The sequence below is a fragment of the Eriocheir sinensis genome, chromosome 1 (assembly GCF_024679095.1).
Source record: "Eriocheir sinensis breed Jianghai 21 chromosome 1, ASM2467909v1, whole genome shotgun sequence".
Classification (NCBI taxonomy): domain Eukaryota; kingdom Metazoa; phylum Arthropoda; class Malacostraca; order Decapoda; family Varunidae; genus Eriocheir; species Eriocheir sinensis.
Window position 1 is genome coordinate 40,366,915 of NC_066509.1, and position 20,713 is coordinate 40,387,627.

Sequence of the window (20,713 nt, forward strand, 5' to 3'; positions counted from 1 at the left end):
TTTTTTTTTCTCTTTCTTTTTCTTTTTTTTTCTCTTTTTCTTTCTTTTTCTCTTTCTCTTTTTCTTTTTCTTTCTCTTTTTCTTTATTTTTCTCTTTCTCTTTTTCTTTTTTTCTTTCTTTTTCTTTCTTTTTCTTTTTCTCTTTCTCTTTTTTTTTCTTTTTCTTTCTTTTTCTTTTTCTTTCTCTTTCTCTTTCTTTTTCTCTTTCTCTTTCTTTCTCTTTTTCTTTTTCTCTTTCTCTTTTTCTTTCTCTTCCTCTTATTATTTTTATTTTTATTTCTCTTTTTCTCTTTCTCTTTTTCTTTTTATTTTTTTCTTTCTCTTTTTCTTTTTCTTTTTCTTTTTTCTTTTTCTTTCTCTTTCTTTTTCTCTTTCTCTTTCTTTTTCTCTTTCTCTTTTTCTTTTTTTTCTCTTTTTCTTTCTTTTTCTTTTTTTTCTTTTTCTTTCTCTTTTTTTCTTTTTCTTTCTATTTTTTCTTTTTTCTTTTTCTTTCTCTTTCTTTTTTCTCTCTTTCTTTTTCTTTCTCTTTTTCTTTCTCTTTCTTTTTCTCTTTCTCTTTTTCTTTCTCATTTTCGCTTTGTCTTTTTCTTTCTCTTTTTCTTTCTCTTTTTATTTCTCTTTCTCTTTTTCTTTTTCTCTTTAACTTTGTTTCTCTCTTTCTCTTTTTTTCTTTTTCTCTCTCTTTCTTTTTTCTCTTTCTTTCTCTTTCTTTCTCTTTTTCTTTTTCTTTTTTTTCTTTTTCTCTTTCTTTTTCTCTTTTTCTTTCTTTTTCTTTTTCTTTCTTTTTCTTTTTCTTTTTCTTTCTCTTTCTCTTTTTTTTCTCTTTCTCTGTCTCTCTTTCTCTTTTTCTCTTTTTTCTTTTTCTTTTTCTTTTTCTTTCTCTTTCTTTTTCTTTTTCTTTCTTTCTCTTTTTTTTTCTTTTTTTTCTTTTTCTTTCTGTTTTTTCTTTCTCTTTCTCTTTTTCTTTTTCTTTCTCTTTTTCTTTCTTTTTTTCTCTTTCTCTCTTTCTCTTTTTCTTTTTTTTTCTTTTTCTCTTCCTCTTTCTCTTTTTCTTTCTGTTTTTCTTTTTCTTTCTCTTTCTTTTTCTTTCTCTTTCTTTTTCTTTCTCTTTCTTTTTCTTTCTCTTTCTTTTTCTTTCTCTTTCTTTTTCTTTCTCTTTCTTTTTCTTTCTCTTTCTTTTTCTTTCTCTTTCTTTCTCTTTCTCTTTTTCTTTTTCTTTCTCTTTTTCTTTCTCTTTTTCTTTCTTTTTTTCTCTTTCTCTCTTTCTCTTTTTCTTTTTTTTTTCTTTTTCTTTTTCTCTTCCTCTTTCTCTTTTTCTTTCTCTTTTTCTTTTTCTTTCTCTTTTTCTTTCTCTTTTTCTTTCTTTTTTTCTTTCTTTTTCTCTTTCTCTTTCTCTTTCTCTTTTTCTTTTTCTTTCTTTTTCTTTTTCTTTCTCTTTCCCTTTCTCTTTTTTTCTCTTTCTCTTTTTCTTTTTTTTCTTTCCTTTTTCTTTTTCTTTCTCTTTCTCTTTTTCTTTTTCTTTTTCTTTCTCTTTCTTTTTCTCTTTCTTTTTCTCTTTCTCTTTTTCTTTCTCCTTTTCTTTCTCTTTCTTTTTCTTTTTCTCTTCCTCTTTTTTTCTTTTTCTTTCTCTTTCTCTCTCTTTTTCTCTTTCTCTTTCTCTTTCTCTTTCTCTTTTTTCTTTTTCTCTCTCTCTCTCTCTCTCTCTCTCTCTCTCTCTCTCTCTCTCTCTCTCTCTCTCTCTCTCTCTCTCTCTCTCTCTCTCTCTCTCTCTCTCTCTCTCTCTCTCTCTCTAAGCCAAATGGTTTCTGAGCCAACTCGACAAAATAATATACTCGACCTTGTTATAACGACCCAAGATAACCTAGTCAGTAGTGTCACGGTAGGAGAACACCTCGGTTCTTGCGATCATAAATTAGTGCGCGTCGACATTAGAGCTCAATCATCAGTGACTGAAAATAAAGTAAAGGTGCTCAATTTCAAAAGAGCTAACTTCGTAGAAATCCGACAAAAACTAACAGAAATACAACTATCAGATGACGGCAACGTAGATGAAGCCAGGCTAGGCCTTAAAAATCACTTACTCACTCAGCAGAACACATTCGTCCCCTTGTGCGAGAAGCGAATTAACACTAATAAAAGCCCACCGTGGTTTAATAGCGAAATTAAACAATCAGTCAATGAGAGAAAATTGTTTTACAGGTTAAAGAAAGAACAAAGCACGCCCGAAAACATTTGACTTTATAATGATGCCAGGCGACGAGTAAAAAGACTAGTAGGTCAGACAAAGCGTAGATATGAAGAAAATATTGCAGCCAACTGTAAAAATAATCCGAAATCCTTCTTCAGTTACATAAACAACAGAAAGGCGATCAAAAGTGGTATTGGACCTTTAACAAACAGCGACGGTGCACTAGTGACTGACAGCCAACACATTGCAAACCTCTTAAACAATTACTTTTCCTCAGTGTTTAATACTAACAGTCTTCCTCTCGCTACCACTAACACCAGTACTATTGTAAATCTCGAGCATGCATTGCCTAATTTTGAAATAACAACCGATAAAGTCCTTAAAGCTCTCCATTCACTTAAAACAAATAAAAGTCCCGGACCCGACAAAGTATATCCTATACTGCTTAAAGAAACAAAGAGCGAAATACTCTCCTCCCTCACTACCGTATTCAATATGTCCTTGCGACAAGGCATCGTCCCTTCGGATTGGAAAAAGGCTAACGTGACACCGATTTTTAAGAAAGGAGACAAAAAAATACCAGGTAACTACCGACCCATTAGTCTAACTTCAATTGTAGCTAAGCTACTCGAGAGCATAATTAGAGACAAAATTGTGAGTTACCTCGAAAGCCACTCATTAATTGGGGATTCACAACATGGCTTCCGTAACAAAAGATCCTGCCTGTCAAACCTACTGACCTTTTATAACGATCTCTTCTCAATTTATGACGTAACCAAATCAGTGGACGTAGTCTATCTTGATTTCCAGAAAGCGTTTGATAAAGTCCCACATCATAAATTACTTTATAAATTAAAGGAAATAGGCATTAACGGTCAAGTAAACCAATGGATCGCGAATTGGTTGAGCAACAGACAACAAAGAGTTGTGATTGACGGATTTCACTCAGAGTGGGCGCCGGTCACTAGTGGCGTCCCTCAGGGCTCGGTTCTTGGCCCAGTGCTCTTCATTATTTACATCAACGACGTGGATGTTGGACTCAATAATCGCATTAGTAAATTTGCAGACGACACAAAGATTGGTAATTCGGTTCTCACTGACGAAGACAGGCAAAGCCTCCAAGAGGATTTGCACAAAATTTCAGCTTGGTCGGATAAATGAAAGATGCCCTTTAACGTAGACAAGTGCCAGGTCCTTCAAGTTGGAACAAAAAATAAGAAGTTCGATTACGAAATACGCGGCGCTAAACTCACAAGCGTTCAATGCGTTAAGGACCTGGGGATTAAAATCGCGTCAAACCTCAAATTCTCACATCAATGCATCGATGCAGCAAATAAAGCGAACAGAATGTTGGGCTTCATTAAAAGAAACTTTTTATTCAAGAATAAAGATGTAATACTTCCGCTCTACAATAGTTTAGTCAGACCCCACTTGGAATATGCGGTACAGTTTTGGTCTCCCCACCATGCAAAGAACATTGCTAAACTAGAAGGTGTTCAGCGTCGAGCAACAAAAATGATCCCTTCCTTGCGCAACAAATCCTACGAAGATAGGGTTTCCACCCTTAACATGTTCTCTCTTGAGAAACGTCGCCTCCGAGGAAAACTGATCGAATGTTTTAAAATACTTAATGGTTTCACGAATGTAGACAGAACAAAATTGTTTATGATCGATGACACTTTGCGAACGAGGAACAATGGCACAAAACTCAAATGTAGACAAGTAAATTCCATACCTGGGCACTTCCGCACCTCGGTCCGGACCTCCGCTCCTCCGCACCTGCGGACCGCCAAACGAGGTGCGGAAGCCCGGAAGTGCGGAACGTTTTCAAAAGTGCGGAAGTAACAGGTGCGGACAGGGGAAATTTTGGGTCCAGACTTCCGCACCTGAGATTTTCAAAGATAAAAAACGAAGACGACAAACAGTCCGCGGCATTACTTTCGCGCGTTTTGGCGGGCTGTGTGCTACCAGCTGATCACTGTGTCAATTTTCTTTTTCTTTTCAGAATCTTTTTACATTTAGTGATTCACTGCGATTATTTAGTGTTTAGTGTTTACAAATAAACATGGACAGATACGTGAAAAGAGGTGATAGCGACAGGAGCAGGAGTGTGTCAGGGGATAGTAGCGTCAATAGCGTGAGCTACAGAACAAGCACGCCTGCACCGTCATCCTCCAGAACCCCTACGCCGCTGGCGACGTCAGACATTTCCTTGTCTGACGTGGAGCTGGACCCCTTCCAGTGTAATGCCAGAATTTAATTAAGAATGGGAAAATGTAAATTAGGGAGGAATAAGCCGTTACCGCATAGAACATTCCAGACTCGCGCTTGAGAGGCCCACCCCATTTGAAGGTAAATATATATATATATATATATATATATATATATATATATATATATATATATATATATATATATATATATATATATATATATATATATATATATATATATATATATATATATATATATATATATATATATATATATATATATATATATATATATATATATATATATATATATATATATATATATATTATTGCCTTGTACTATTTTGTTTTATTTTTGAGGTGCGGACTAGTTTTTTCAGGCGCGCTTTAATAGTTTTGCGTACAGTAGCGGAGGTGCGGAGGTCCGGTAGCGGACCGAGCGAAAAAATTTTAGGCGCGGAAGTACAGGTGCGGACTACCTGCGTCCGAAGTGCGGAGGAGCGGTAGCGGACTACCCCAAATCCAGTAACGCGCCCAGCTCTGGTAAATTCAGACTGCACCAAATTTTTCTTCACCATCGTTGTAGTGCGAGAATGGAATAAGCTCCCACCATCAGCGGTCCAGTGTAACACGATTGACTCCTTTAAAAACAAGCTCGACCGTCACTTCCTTGAACTTAATATTAACTAGAGTAGAAAAGCAACGTTTTGGAGCCATCTGATTAATGTAAAATCACTTAGGTTTAAGGACAGACCACCTAGTCTGGACCATGGGGTCTGTGTGGTCTGATTTTCTATGTAAATCTCTCTCTCTCTCTCTCTCTCTCTCTCTCTCTCTCTCTCTCTCTCTCTCTCTCTCTCTCTCTCTCTCTCTCTCTCTCTCTCTCTCTCTCTCTCTCTCTCTCTCCCTTCGTGCCGGTCGTCGTCGTAATCGTCGTAATACATTCTTCCCGCAGTGCCCCGCATGCCGCCGCGTCGTGGACTGGCCGCCTGGCGCGTCGGTGGCGAGGTAGCTGTCGACGACAACTACGTGGATCCGCCCACGGGCTCCACCGTGCTCCCGCGGCAGCAGGAGCCCGACTACCTGTACTTCGGCGACGACGGGGAGCACATCTACGAGGAGATCCCTGGGTCTCCAATCTACGAGGAGATCCCCGGGCCTCCAATCTACGAGAATATCTCCGCGCACCCACCCAGCCACGAGGCCGAAAACCTAGACTCCGATGATGGTGGTTACCTCACAATGAGGGGAGCACCCATGGGCACACCCTCAGGGCACCCACCCAGCCACGAGGCCGAAAACCTAGACTCCGATGATGGTGGTTACCTCACAATGAGGGGAGCACCCATAGGCACACCCTCAGGGCACCCACCCAGCCACGAGGCCGAGGGTTGAGGGCGTGCGTGAGACCTCGCTCCCGACGCACGGGGCCACGGCTGCTGCCACACCCAGGCCAGCACGCCACGCAGGGGTAAGCACTGCAGGATGAGGGCAACCAGGCGGAGGCACCGTGCCCTCCAGACAACCAGGGGGCAGCACCGTGCCCTCCAGACAACCAGGGGGCAGCACCGTGCCCTACAGACAACCAGGGGGCAGCACCGTGCCCTCCAGACAACCAGGGGGCAGCACCGTGCCCTCCAGACAACCAGGGAGCAGCACCGTGCCCTCCAGACAACCAGGGGGCAGCACCGTGCCCTCCAGACAACCAGGGAGCAGCACCGTGCCCTCCAGACAACCAGGGGGCAGCACCGTGCCCTCCAGACAACCAGGGGGCAGCACCGTGCCCTCCAGACAACCAGGGGGTAGCACCGTGCCACACACACACACACACAAGTACATTTTCCTGGACCGTAGATTTTCCAAATGGCTCCAATCACTAATTTATATTTTATTGTTTTGTTGTTTATTTGTTTGTTGTTTATGGTGATGGCGCGGAGGAGGAGGAAGAGGAGGAGGAGGAAGAGGAGAAGGAAGAGGAAGAAAAAGAGGAGGAGGATACGGGGAAGAGGAAGAGAAGGGGGAGGAGGAGGAAAGGAGTGAACATGGATTATATTTCTAAGCGAGTTTTGTTGTTTCAACAATTTCTTTTCTTATTTTAGTTTTTTACTTTACTTTTTCAGTTTTTTTGCTTCATATTTCTGGTGCCAGTGTTCACTCTCAGCCTGCTGCGTGTTTTCCCTCCATGATCATTCCTGCAAAGTGTTCGTCTTAGTGGATTTTTTTCTTAATTCAGTCAGCTTTGTTTTTTTTTTTAGTTTGAGTGCGATGATTTTCTTTTGGCTCACACCTGTCCTACGTGTGTCACTATGTTAAAACTTCACCACAGCATTGTTCGCCACACACTCCAGTGAGCCTGTTACACGTATCCTACAGATGTCACTATGTTAAAGTTTCATTATAAATAAATTTGCTATATACTCTAGCTTTTTTATTTTTTTTTATTTTTTTACAGCAAAGGAGACAGCTCAAGGGCACAAAAAAGTAAACATTAATAAAAAAAAAAAGCCCGCTACTCGCTGCTCCTAAAAAGAATCCAAAGAGGTGGCCGAAAGATAAGTCAGTTTCGGGAGGAGAGGTGTCCTGATACCCTCCTCTTGAAAGAGTTCAAGTCGTAGGCAGGAGGAAATACAGATGAAGGAAGATTGTTCCAGAGTTTACCAGCGTGAGGGATGAAAGAGTGAAGATGCTGGTTAACTCTTGCATAAGGGGTTTGGACAGTATAGGGATGAGCATGAGTAGAAAGTCGAGTGCAGCGGGGCCGCGGGAGGGGGGGAGGCATGCAGTTAGCAAGTTCAGAAGAGCAGTCAGCGTGGAAATATCGATAGAAGATAGAAAGAGAGGCAACATTGCGGCGGAATTTAAGAGGTAGAAGACTATCAGTATGAGGAGGAGAGCTGATGAGACGAAGAGCCTTTGACTCAACTCTGTCCAGAAGAGCTGTGTGAGTGGAGCCCCACCACACATGAGATGCATACTCCATACGAGGGCGGACAAGGCCCTGGTATATGGACAGCAACTGTGCTGGGGAGAAGAACTGGCGGAGACGGTACAGAACGCCCAGCCTCGAGGAAGCTGATGTAGTAATAGATGAGATATGATGTTTACTGTTGAGATTTTGAGTTAAGGATATACGGAGGATGTTTAGTGTTGAGGAAGGTGATTGCTGGGTGTTGTCAAAGAATAGGGATAGTTGTTTGGAAGATTGTGTCGAGTGGATAGGTGGAGAAACTGTGTTTTTGAGGCGTTGAAGGACACCAGGTTCTTCTTGCCCCAATCGGAAATAATAGTAAGGTCTGAGGCTAAGCGTTCTGCAGCCTCCAGCCTTGAGTCGTTAAGTTCCTGAAGGGTGGGTCTTCTATTAAAAGAAGTTGAATAATGCAGAGTGGAATCATCGGCGTAGGAATGGATAGGACAGTTCGTTTTGGAAAGAAGATCATCAATGAACAACAGAAAAAGAGTGGGAGATAGGACAGAACCCTGTGGGACACCACTGTTAATAGATTTAGGGGAAGAACAGTGACCGTCTACCACGGCAGAAATAGAACGGTCAGAAAGGAAACTGGAGATAAAGGTACAGAGAGAAGGATAGAAACCGTAGGAGGGTAGTTTAGAAAGCAAAGATTTGTGCCAGACCCTATCAAAAGCTTTTGATATGTCCAGCGCAATAGCAAAAGTTTCACCGAAACGGCTAAGAGAGGATGACCAAGAGTCAGTTAAGAAGGCTAGGAGATCACCAGTAGAACGCCCCTTGCGGAACCCATACTGGCGATCAGATAGAAGGTCAGAAGTGGAAAGGTGCTTTTGAATCTTACGGTTAAGGATTGATTCAAAAGCTTTAGATAGACAAGAAAGTAAAGCAATAGGACGGTAGTTTGAGGGATTGGAGCGGTCACCCTTCTTAGGTACAGGCTGTGTGAAGGCATACTTCCAGCAAGAAGGAAAGGTAGATGTTGACAGGCAGAGGCGAAAGAGTTTGACCATCTATTATTATTTGTTTATCCTACTATGTTAAAACTCCGCTATAAATAAGTTCGCTATACACTCTAGTTCAGCACTTCCCAACCTGGGGGAAATATCCCCCTGGGGGAAATTTTATGATTCTGGGGGGAATTTTAACATGAAGGAAATATAAATTGCTAGCAATTAGACGGCGGAAACTATTGACTTTTTTTTTACAGCAGAGGAGTCACTTCAAGGGCATAAAAAAATGTAAAAAATGTAATAAAAAAAAAGCCCGCTACTCACTGCTCCTAAAAAGAGTTAGAGGAGTGGCCGAAAGAGAGGTCAATTTCGGGAGGGAGGTGTCCTGATACCCTCCTCTTGAAAGAGTTCAAGTCGTAGGCAGAAGGAAATACAGAAGAAGGAAGGTTGTTCCAGAGTTTACCAGCGTGAAGGAGTGAAGATGCTGGTTAACTCTTGCGTAAGGGATTTGGACAGTAAAGGGATGAGCTTGAGTAGAAAGTCGTGCGTGGCGAGGCCGCGGGAGGGGGGGAGGCGTGCAGTTAGCAAGTTCAAAAGAGCAGTTAGCATAAATTATTGATAGAAGATAGAAAGAGAGGCAACATGGCGGCGGGATTTAAGAGGTAGATGACTATCAGTAGGAGGAGGAGAGCTGATGAGACGAAGAGCCTTAGACTCCACTCTGCCTAAGAGAGCTGTGTTAGTGGAGCCCCCCACACGTGAGATGCATACTCCATACGAGGGCGGACAAGGCCCCTGTAAATGGATAGCAACTGTGCGGGGGAGAAGAACTGGAGGAGACGGTACAGAACTGACTGATTTGTGTTATTAAGTAAATATTGTGTTTGGCTACTATTTATTTATTATATTATTTGTGTTATTAAGTAAGTAAATTTCGTGTTTTGGCTACTTTTTTCCTCGTCCATATGAGCGGGGAAATCCGGGGGGTTGACGTTTATGAAGCGGGAACGACAAAAAAAGGGTTGCGAACCACTGCGAGTCTAGTTAGTCTGTTACATCTTTCCTACATATGTCACTAAGGTTAAAACTTCGCTATAATAATGTTCGCCATACTCTCTAGTTAGTAGTAGTAGTAGTAGTAGTAGTTGTAGTAGAAGTAGTAGTAATGATAGTAGTAGCAGTAGTAGTAGTAGTAGTAGTAGTAGTAGTAGTAGTAATAGTTGTTGTTGTAGTAGTAATGATAGTAGTAGTAGTAGTAGTAGTAATAGTAGTAGTTGTAGTAGTAGTAGTAGTAGTAATGATAGTAGTGATAGTAGTAATAGTAGTAGTAGTAGTAGTATTAGTATTAGTAGTAATAATAGTAGTAGTAGTAGTAGTAGTAGTAGTAGTAGTAGTAGTAGTAGTAGTAGTAGTAGTAGTAGTAGAAGTAGTAGTAGTAGAAGGAGGAGGAGGCGGAGGTGTTTACTTAACTATTTTTTTTTTTACAGCAGAGGAGGAAGAGGAGGAGGAGAAGGAGGAGGAGGAGGAGGAGGAGGAGGAGGAGGAGGAAGAACGAGACGAGTAAGATGAAGATAAAGGAAAGGAGGTTGTCATGAAGAACTTAGGGGAGGAGGAGGAGGAGGAGGAGGAGAAGGAAGAGGAGGTGGAGGAGAAGGAATACATAGGAAGAACAGACACCAGAAGATCTATCGGTCTATGACGAGGGTGTCTGTTTACTACCGCTACTACTAGTAATCTACGTGTGGTTGGACAGGACAGAAAAGATAAAGGCTCCTCCCCACCCACCTCTCCCTCCGGCAACGTGCCGGCAGGAAATAGTTAGAAGAGAGCACCATGTACCTTTAAGGAAGAAAGGGCCATGGAAATTTTACAGTAAAGAAAGAAATAAGAGGAAATTACTACCCTTAACTTACACTACTGGTAACATAAGCTGTGGGGGAAAATTACTTCATTACATAAGAACATAAGAACATAGAAATACAGGGAGGCTGGAAGAGGACGAGTGGCCTACACAGGGCAGCCCCAGAATCCCCCCTAATACTCACGATGGGTGAGGTGTAGTTTCAGGGGCACAGGTGGAGGCTTGATCCTCGTTTTACCGGCGGTACTATGCACGCACCAGTAACCTGTCACCTTACTGCACCCACACCTCACTCCACCTGTCATGCGGACATTAACTGTTGCTTTACTCTATTGTTAACTTACGCTACTTGCAATCTAGGTTGTGGGGTAAAATAATATGGATTTAGGTTGAGGTCTTGCTGCAATCTGTCTGAAAACATGCGAAGAATGGTCAATATAATCTTATATCCCTGAAGTACTTATCCAATGCAGACTTGAAGCTATTGATACTCTGTGCGCTAACTACTGACGGTGGGAGGCTATTCCAGTGATCGACGACTCTATTATTGAAATAACTTCTGCGCGCCAATGTGTTACATCGGTTTCCCTTTAACTTTATACCGTTGCTGAGTGTTCTTGTGTTGGTGTCTCTCTGAAATAGACTATCTGGGTTAATGTTTTCGAATTCTGACCTCACTATCAGGGTGTGGTTTCCTCCCGGCTAAGCCGGAAGCCACCTCACCTCGTTGCTGCATCTGTCTTAGCTCTTTCGAAATTTCCTCATCTAACACTCTGCCTAGCCTCGCCTTGCCCACACAATTTAGATGAAGGCCATCGTTAGCAAACAGGCTTCTGTCATGAATAAAATGATCCCATACGAGGAGGAGAAGGAAAAGGAGGAGGAGGAGGAAACATGGAAACATGGACTAGCAGGCAGGAGAAAGCCTTTTGGCTTATTACTAGGCTGCCTGCGTTCAGTGATTTAATCAATCCGTTTGCCATAGGAGTGGCTTGCAGGGAAGGATTAAAGCACTCTTGTATCTACTCTTGGGAATATTCAGTTCACTCCCGTTGCAGCAAAGTATCGATCAATGAGTTGATGGTCTTTGCGCTAACCACTTCTGCAGGAAGGCTGTTCCAGTGGCGAACAACTCTATTCGAGAAATAACTCCTGGCGATGTCGGTATTGTATCGCTTTGCTTGAATTGATTTTCCGTTGTTTCTTGTTCTCAGGTTAGTTTGTAGCGTGAAGAGTTTGGAGTGATCAACGTTGCTGAGCTTGTTCAGGTACTTAAAGACTTGTATCATGTCTCCCCGCAGGCGTCTCTTTTCCAACGTGAAGAGGTTGAGTCGCTCGAGTCGCTCTTCATAGGGCTTCGTCCTCAGTGATGGTATCATCTTCGTGGCGCGGCGCTGTACTCTCTCAAGTAATTCAATGTCCTTCCTGTAATTAGGAGACCAGAATTGCACGGCGTATTCCAGGTGGGGCCTTACCAGCGAATTGTACAAGGATAACATAACTCCCGGCGTCTTGTATTCGAAGTTCCTCGCTATGAACCCAAGAATTGTATTGGCTTTCGTACAGGCGGACTTGCAGTGTTTTGTTTGTTTCAAGTCACTGCTGATGGTGACCCCGAGGTCTCTTTCCTCTTGCACAACATGTAGTGGTTCGCCACCCATGTGGTGTGTGTGGTAGCTGTTTCGGGATCCGATATGCATTACTTTACATTTGGTAGTGTTGAAGGACATCTGCCATTTTTCTGACCACCGAGTGATCTGGTCCAGGTCTCTCTGGATAATTTCGCAGTCTGCCGTTGTGAGGGCCTTCCCACCCACCTTTGTGTCGTCGGCAAATTTTAAAGGATTGGATTTTAATCCTAGTTCTAGGTCGTTGATATATATGATGAAAAGAATGGGTCCCAGCACTGACCCCTGTGGCACTCCACTTGTGACCAGGAGCCACTCGGAGGCCTGTCCGTTGAGTACAACTCGTTGTTTTCTTCCAGTGAGCCAGTCTTTGATCCACGCTGTCAGATAGTCGCCTAATCCCGCCGACTTAAGTTTCTTGAGGAGTCTTTCGTGTGGCACTTTGTCAAAGGCTTTCTGAAAGTCTAGATATATAACATCACTGGGGATATGATTATCCCAGGAGGAGGAGGAGGAGAAGGAGGAGGAAGAGGAGGAGGAGGAGGAGGAGAGGGAGGAGGAGGAGGAGGAGGAGGAGGAGGAGGAGGAGGAGGAGGAGGAAGAACGAGAGGAGTAAGATGAAGATAAAGGAAAGGAGGTTGTCATGAAGAACTTGGAGGAGGAGGAGGAGGAGGAGGAGGAGGAGGAGGAGGAGGAGGAGGAGGAGTAGGAGGAGTAGGAGAAGGAGGAGAAGGAGGAGGAGGAGGAGGAGGAGGAGGAGGAAGAACGAGACGAGTAAAATGAAGATAAAGGAAAGGAGGTTGTCATGAAGAACTTAGGGGAGGAGGAGGAGGAGGAGGAGGAGGAGGATATGGAGGAGGAGAAGGACGAGGAGGAGGAGGAGGAGGAGGAGGAGGAGGAGGAGGAGGAGGAGGAGGAGGAGGAGAAGGAGGAGTAGGAGTAGGAGTAGGAGGAGGAGGAGGAGGAGGAGGAGGAGGAGGAGGAGGAGGAGGAGGAGGAGGAGGAGGAGGAAGAGAAGGAGGAGGAGGAGGAATACATAGGAATACATAGGAAGAACAGACACCAGAAGACCTATCGGTCTATGACGAGGGTGTCTGTTTACTGCCGCTACTACTAGTAATCTACGTGTGGTAGGACAGGACAGAAAAGATGAAGGCTCCTCCCCACCCACCTCTCCCTCCGGCAACGTGCCGGCAGGAAATAGTTAGAAGAGAGCACCATGTACCTTTAAGGAAGAAAGGGCCATGGAAATTTTACAGTAAAGAGAGAAATAAGAGGAAATTACTACCCTTAACTTACACTACGGGTAACCTAAGCTGTGGGGGAAAATGACTTCATTACACAAGAACATAAGAACATAGAAATACAAGGAGACTGGAAGAGGACGAGTGACCTACACAGGGCAGCCCCAGAATCCCCCCTAATACTCACGATGGGTGAGGTGTAGTTTCAGGGGCACAGGTGGAGGCTTGATCCTCGTTTTACCGGCGGTACTAGGCACGGCACCAGTAACCTGTCACCTTACTGCACGCACACCTCACTCCACCTGTCATGCGGACATTAACTGTTGCTTTACTCTATTGTTAACTTTCGTTACTTGCAATCTAGGTTGTGGGGGAGAATTATATGAATATAGGTTGAGGTCTTGCTGCAATCTGTCTGAAAACATGCGAAAAAGGGTCAGTATAATCTTATATCCCTGAAGTACTTATCTAAAGAAGACTTAAAGCTATTGATACTCTGTGCGCTAACTACTGACGGTGGGAGTCTATTCCAGTGATCGACGACTCTGTTATTGAAAAAACTTCTACACACCAATGCGTTACATCGATTTCCCTTTAACTTCATACCGTTGCTGCGTGTTCTTGTGTTGGTGTCTCTCTCTGAAATAGACTATCTGGGTAAATGTTGTCGAATCCATTAAAGATTTTGAACATTTCAATTAAGTCCCCTCTTATCCTTCGCTTTTTTAGAGAAAACATATCTAAACGCTTTAAACCCTCGTCATATGGCAAGTTTCGGAGCGCTGGAATTTGTTTGGTTGCTCGTCGCTGTATCTTTTCTAACAAAACTTGATCTTTGATATAGTTCGGTGACCAGAACTGAACGGCGTATTCTAGGTGTGGTCTTACAAATGCTAAATATAATCTCTTCATAAGTTCGGGTGATTTATAATCAAAGTTTCTTGAGATTAAACTCAACATCATATTGGCTTTTTTATTCGCTGCAGAACATTGATCACTCATTTTAAGAGTGTTATTGATAATTACACCAAGATCTTTTTCTTGTTTTACTTCGCTGAGCTCATGTCCTTGAATCTGATATTTAAAGTTAGGATTTTTTCACCGATGTGCATTACTTTACATTTATCTACGTTAAAACTCATTTGCCATTTTTCGCCCCAGTCGGCAAGTCTTATAAGTCTGATTGAATGTTCTCGCAACTTTGACTGTTCATTACCGTACCTCCTAATTTGGTGTCGTTGGCGAATTTGGCTACTTTTGATAGGATATCAGTTTCTAAGTCGTTCACGTAAATTATGAATAGTGTTGGCCCCAGGACCGAACCTTGGGGAACGCCACTGGTGACGGGTTGCCAATCCGATGCTTCACCAATAAGAACTACACGTTGTTCTCTGTCGGTGAGCCAGTCATGAATCCACGCACATAGATGGTCGTTAATACCGTGGGAACGCAGTTTTGAAATAAGCCTAACGTGAGGAACTTTATCAAACGCTTTCTGAAAATCTAGGTAAAATACGTCATATGGGCATCGGGCGTCCCAGCATGTATAAACATCGTTGAAAAAGGTTAATAGGTTGGTAAGGCAAGACCGATTACTACGAAATCAATGCTGACTATCAGTTATTAAATAATTTGTTTCAAGGAAAGTGATCATTTTATCCCTGATTATTTTTTCGAATAGTTTAATTAGGACAGACGTAAGTCTGATGGGACGATAATTACTGGATTTTTTTTGTCTCCTTTTTTAAAGATCGGGGTAATATTTACCTTTTTCCACTCGAGAGGCACACTGGTCTGTGCTAATGACTTGTTGAATATTAATGTTATGGTTAATTCTAGCTGTTGACTACATTCTCTCAACACGCGAGGAGATAAATTGTCGGGGCCCGGAGATTTATTTGGATCTATTTTCTGCAGGTACGCACGCACTTCGCTGATATCAATTTCGGTCAATGCAAACTTATGTTCTTCAGGGCCTTGAAAAATTTTCTTCGGGGCTGGAATCGATGTCATGTTCTCTTTTGTAAATACGCTACTAAAGGTTGAATTTAGGACCGACGCCATGCCTTTATCATCACTAATCGTATTGCCACTTAATAGTAGTGGGCCGATATTTTTTTTTTCAGTTTTTTTGTTTCTTATGTAACTGAAAAATAACCTTGGATTTTTCTTAGCATCGAGTGATATTTTCATCTCATATTCGCGTTTCTGTTTTCTGATTTTCCTTTCGCACTCTCTCTTGACATTGATGTAATTAGTATGATCCTGTGGATTATGTGTCAGTTTATATTTCTTATAGAGTTTTCTTTTTTCGACGATGATATTTTGTAGGTAATTATTCATCCACAACGGTTTTTGATTATCAGTCCTTCGTGGCTTGAGTGGAATGAATTTATTTACACTCGCTGTGATTTGTGCAGTAAAACGATTATACATTTCTTGAACGCTGACGTTGTTGAGCAAATGATTCCAATTTACTGAAGCCAGTTCTCTTTTTAGGTCCATAAAATTTGCATTACTATAATTAGGTATTAGGATTGAGTTTGCTCGTGCTTTTGTTTCAATATTCAAAGTACATCTTATTATGTTGTGGTCGCTGCTTGCAAATGGCTCGCCTACCTCACAGGCAGTTATGAGATGACTATCGGTCGCGAAGATTAAATCAAGAATATTATTTCCGCGTGTCGCCATGGTAACAGTTTGATTAAGAAATGAATTTTGTGCAAAGTTAATTAATCTCTCGCCTTAAATGCAAAGTTAATTAATCTCTCGCGAGGAGGAGAAGGAGGAGGAGGAGGAGGAGGAGAAGAAGGAGGAGTAGGAAGGGGAAGGAGGAGGAGGAGGAGGACTGGGAGGAGGAGGAGGAGGAGGAGGAGGAGGAGGAGGAGGAGGAGGAGGAGGAGGAGAAGAGAAGGAGGAGGAGAGGAGGAGTAGGAGGAGGAGGAGGAGGAGGAGGAGGAAGAGGAGGAGGAGGGAGGAGGAGGAGGGGGAGGAGGAGGCAATATTCGCGACAAAGAATAAGACAAAGTATGACAGCTCTGATGCAGATAAGCTCTCTCTCCTCGACCATTCCCTTGAGACGAAAATATTGCTGGAGGGAAAAATTCGAGACGAGGCACAGTGACTCCCATTACGACTAACTTCTAACGCCCCAGAAAATATTAACAGGGTTTGCATGAGTGGTTTTCCCGCTGAAGGTGCAGAAATCAGGTAAACTATCCCTAGGATCACCATCCGTCCATGAAAGCCCGGACTACATTGCGAGAGGCGTTTCAGACAGGCGTACTGAGGCCAGGATGCATTTAGGGATACGGGCCAAGGTCAGCAAAGAGTCACTTTACATCCTTTATTTCTATTTCCGTACACCCGCCACATCCTTTTCGTCTAGTGAGGACACGGATGCGGGTGCTGGTGCATCTCTAAAGTCAGTATTGTCAGACGCCTCCACCCTTCTCATCAACTGTTTCCACTGACCAAAAAGGAGATCAGTGGAGTTCTAATGAGTGTTTTTTTAGGTTCATGGCATAGAAGAAGGATCAAACTACTGGACGGGTCATAAATTACCCTTGGAAATCCGCCGAACTCCTACGAAAGGCTACTCAAACATGTGTGCCAGGACGCCAAGATGTTTTAGACTTAGAGTACGACCCCGAGCTGAAGTATCTGTCAGCCTTACTCGGCGGTGACCGGAGAGTATATAGAGTATAGGTGGGCGTGAACACCTCCATGTAAAAGGTACACATGACATGTTTCAACCGGAGTAAAAATGGTCGTAGGAAAATTAAAGGAAGCGACTGCTGATATTTGGTGACAATAAGGGCGAGAGTCGTCTGCTCTGAGTGTGTGTGCGTGTGTGTTTGTGGTACAGGAAAAGGAAACAGATTAAAGAACAAAGAGAAAGAAGGAAAAAAAATGGAAGAAAAGATAAAGTACGTTCCAGTAAATGATGTTTCCAAGAAGCGCGCTGAACAAAAAAGGCTATTCCCATTATAAAAAAAGCAACGTGATTTAGACTCCCCTCTTTTATTTGTTTGTTTGTGTTTTAATCGGAGGAAAATGACAAAGTGCCGGAAGGTGATATGTACGTAGATTAAGTATGGTATTAAGTATTTATAAGTTATGCATTAATGTTAAGTTTTCTTTGTAAGCGCCCAGACAAAACTATGTAGTAACAAGGAATCCAAATCCCTTTATAGAAGTTTTGATACCTTTATACTTTTGTCTGTTTATATACTAGGATTGTATACCATATGTAAGTTTCAGCTACATATAGCTCCTAGAGGATTCTACACACACACACACAAGAGGATACAAGGCGCTGAGATTCAGGGTGTAATGTAGAGCTTCCTCAATAAATACTGTGTGCCTCCACGCCTATCCATCCCCCTCAAGACGGACACCACGGACACGTCGACGAGGATGGGATATAACCAGTTGCCACATATTACAGGTCCGTTGTAGTGCTGTCAAGAGTAATGAAGTGCTGGTAGACGACAAACACAACAAAGGGAGATTGTGTTAGTTTAAAAATGAACGTGACTTCCTCCTCATGTCTTCCCCAGGGTCGATTCTCGGAAACTTTGGGTGAAATTAACATAGAGCATTAAATATTGGATCAAATGAACGTAGAGGGTTAAGTGAAGGTGTTGAAACTCTCCTTCTTGAGCTCGATTTTAGGAAATATTTGATTATATGGACGTAGACGATCACTTGCTGCATCAAATGAACGTTAGGGCCACAAGAACGTGGTCTTGTGTTTGATTCCAGGAAACACTGGGTTATACGAACTTAGAGATAGGGCTCCAGGGTATCGCGGATAAAAAAACTGAATTGACTAAAGTGTCGGCTTTGTGTGTGTGTGTGTGTGTGTGTGTGTGTGTGTGTGTGTGTGTGTGTGTGTGTGTGTGTGTGTGTGTGTGTGTGTGTGTGTGTGTGTGTGTGTGTGTGTGTGTGTGTGTGTGTGTGTGTTTTCAGGGAATGGAGACGGATTAGAGCACAAAAAGAAAGAAAAATAAAAAAACAGAAGGAAAAAAATAAATGACCATAGTATTATTTAGAAAAAATCGCAAAAAAATCCCCAACCAAAGTGAACTTCATTTAGATTTTCGACTCCCCCCTCGGGATTATTAATTACTCAGTATACCACGGAGAGAAGATTACATAGGACTGAGTGAAGGGGGTTGTCGTAATCTCCTTCCCGTGCAGATATGATGAAGCGAATTGTACTTTCCTCTTTTCTTCGTGCTGAGTCACAGAAAATGGAAGGAAGTAAAGGAAAGAATATACCCGAGAAATTGCTGAGGACAGTGGCTCACAACCTTCTTTGTCGCGTTCCCTTCCCCAGTCACTCCTTCACCTGTGGACCCTTTTTTTTACAGCAAAGGAGACAGTTCAAGGGCATAAAAAAAAGGAAACAATAATGAAGAAAAAAAAGCCCGCTACTCACTGTTCCTAAAAAGAGTTAACCCCTTGACTGCGGATTTCCTACAGTCAGACCTCACCAAGCTACAGGAATGGAACAACAGGTGGCAGCTACAATTCAATGAAGAAAAATGTAAAGTCCTGCACCATGGGAGAGGATATCCAGCACACCAATACCACATGGGAAACACTCCACTATCCACCACAGAGGCAGAGAAAGACCTGGGACTATATGTTACCAGGCTACCACTGAAAGACAAATCCGTGCCAATCGCAGCAGATGGGTTAAGAGGAACGAAACAGGTTAATCAGGGAATATCGCGGGCCACTCACGACCATCCAAGGGGCCAAATTTGTGACGTGGGCCGTGAGTTTGACACCCTGGCACCCTTAGCTAGTGCAGAGACATTCTAGCACTTAAGTATTCAGTTTTAAGGATTGTGTACAGTAGTATGATTATCGTCACCCTCATAAAATAATCGCCCGAGTCATTTTTCATAGATTTCCAGGTTAATGTCTACATCAATTTTTCATCATGTGACGCCCTTTCTTTTTAGTGTGGAGTTTTTCTGTCTGTTTTCTTCTTTTTAGCGCGGAGTTTTTCTGTCTGTTTTCTTCTTTTTTCTTTTTAGCGCGGAGATTTTCTGTCTGTTTTTTTCTTTTTTCTTTTTAGCGCGGTGTTTTTGTCTTTCTATTTTTTTTTTTTTTTTGCGCGGAGTCTTTCTGTCTGTTTTCTTCTTTTTTCTTTTTAGCGCGGAGTTTTTTTGTCTGTTTTCTTCTTTTTTCTTTTTAGCGCGGTGTTTTTCTGTCTGTTTTCTTCTTTTTTCTTTTTAGCGCGGTGTTTTTCTGTCTGTTTTCTTCTTTTTTCTTTTTAGCGCGGTGTTTTTCTGTCTGTTTTCTTCTTTTTTTCTTTTTAGCGCGGAGTTTTTCTGTCTGTTTTCTTCTTTTTTCTTTTTAGCGCAGAGTTTTTCTGTCTGTTTTCTTCTTTTTTTATTTTTAGCGCGGAGTTTTTCTGGCTGTTTTCTTCTTTTTGTTTTTATCGCGGGGTTTTTCTGTCTGTTTTCTTTTCTTTTTTCTTTTTTTCTGTCTGTTTTCTTCTTTTTTCTTTTTAGCGCGGTGTTTTTCTGTCTGTTTTCTTCTTTTTTCTTTTTAGCGCGGAGTTTTTCTGTCTGTTTTCTTCTTTTTTTCTTTTTAGCGCGGAGTTTTTCTGTCTGTTTTCTTCTTTTTCTTTTTAGCGCGGAGTTTTTCTGTCTGTTTTCTTCTTTTTCTTTTTAGCGAGGAGTTTTTCTGTTTTCTTCTTTTTCTTTTTAGCGCGGAGTTTTTCTGTCTGTTTTCTTCTTTTTCTTTTTAGCGCGGTGTTTTTCTGCCTTTTCTATTTTTTCTTTTTTAGCGCGGAGTTTTTCTGTCTGTTTTCTTCTTTTTTTCTTTTTAGCGCGGAGTTTTTCTGTCTGTTTTCTTCTTTTTAGCGCGGAGTTTTTCTGTCTGTTTTCTTCTTTTTCTTTTTAGCGCGGTGTTTTTCTGCCTTTTCTATTTTTTCTTTTTTAGCGCGGAGTTTTTCTGTCTGTTTTCTTCTTTTTTTCTTTTTAGCGCGGTGTTTTTCTGTCTGTTTTCTTCTTTTTTTCTTTTTAGCGCGGAGTTTTTCTGTCTGTTTTCTTTTTTTCTTTTTAGCGCGGTGTTTTTCTGCCTTTTCTATTTTTTCTTTTTTAGCGCGGAGTTTTTCTGTCTGTTTTCTTCTTTTTTTCTTTTTAGCGCGGTGTTTTTCTGTCTTTTCTTTTTTTCCTTTTTTCAGTGCGACGTTTTTTCATCTTTCATTTTTCTTTTTTTTTTCTTCTGCCTTCGTCATTCAGGGTTTGAGATTTGGCCTTTTCATTTCTGCCTAAATCTTAAGCCAAATGAAATAATGAGTCCTTTTGCGATTTCCTGAACAGTAGAAAACAATGACTTGGGCGGTTTGTTTACGAAGGTGACGATATTAATCTGAGCTGCATGTCTCCTAATTCCACTATAATAAATTTAAAAATAATTAGAATCTCTATGGACCCCTGCTTGGGAACCACGGGCATAGGAGGACTGAGGGAAAGCGTCTCTCTCTCTCTCTCTCTCTCTCTCTCTCTCTCTCTCTCTCTCTCTCTCTCTCTCTCTCTCTGGCACACAAAAAAAATTGTATAAATGGGAATAACGTACAAAAAAACGCGTTAAAACAAAAACAGAAAAACACCGCTAAAAAAAAGAAAAAA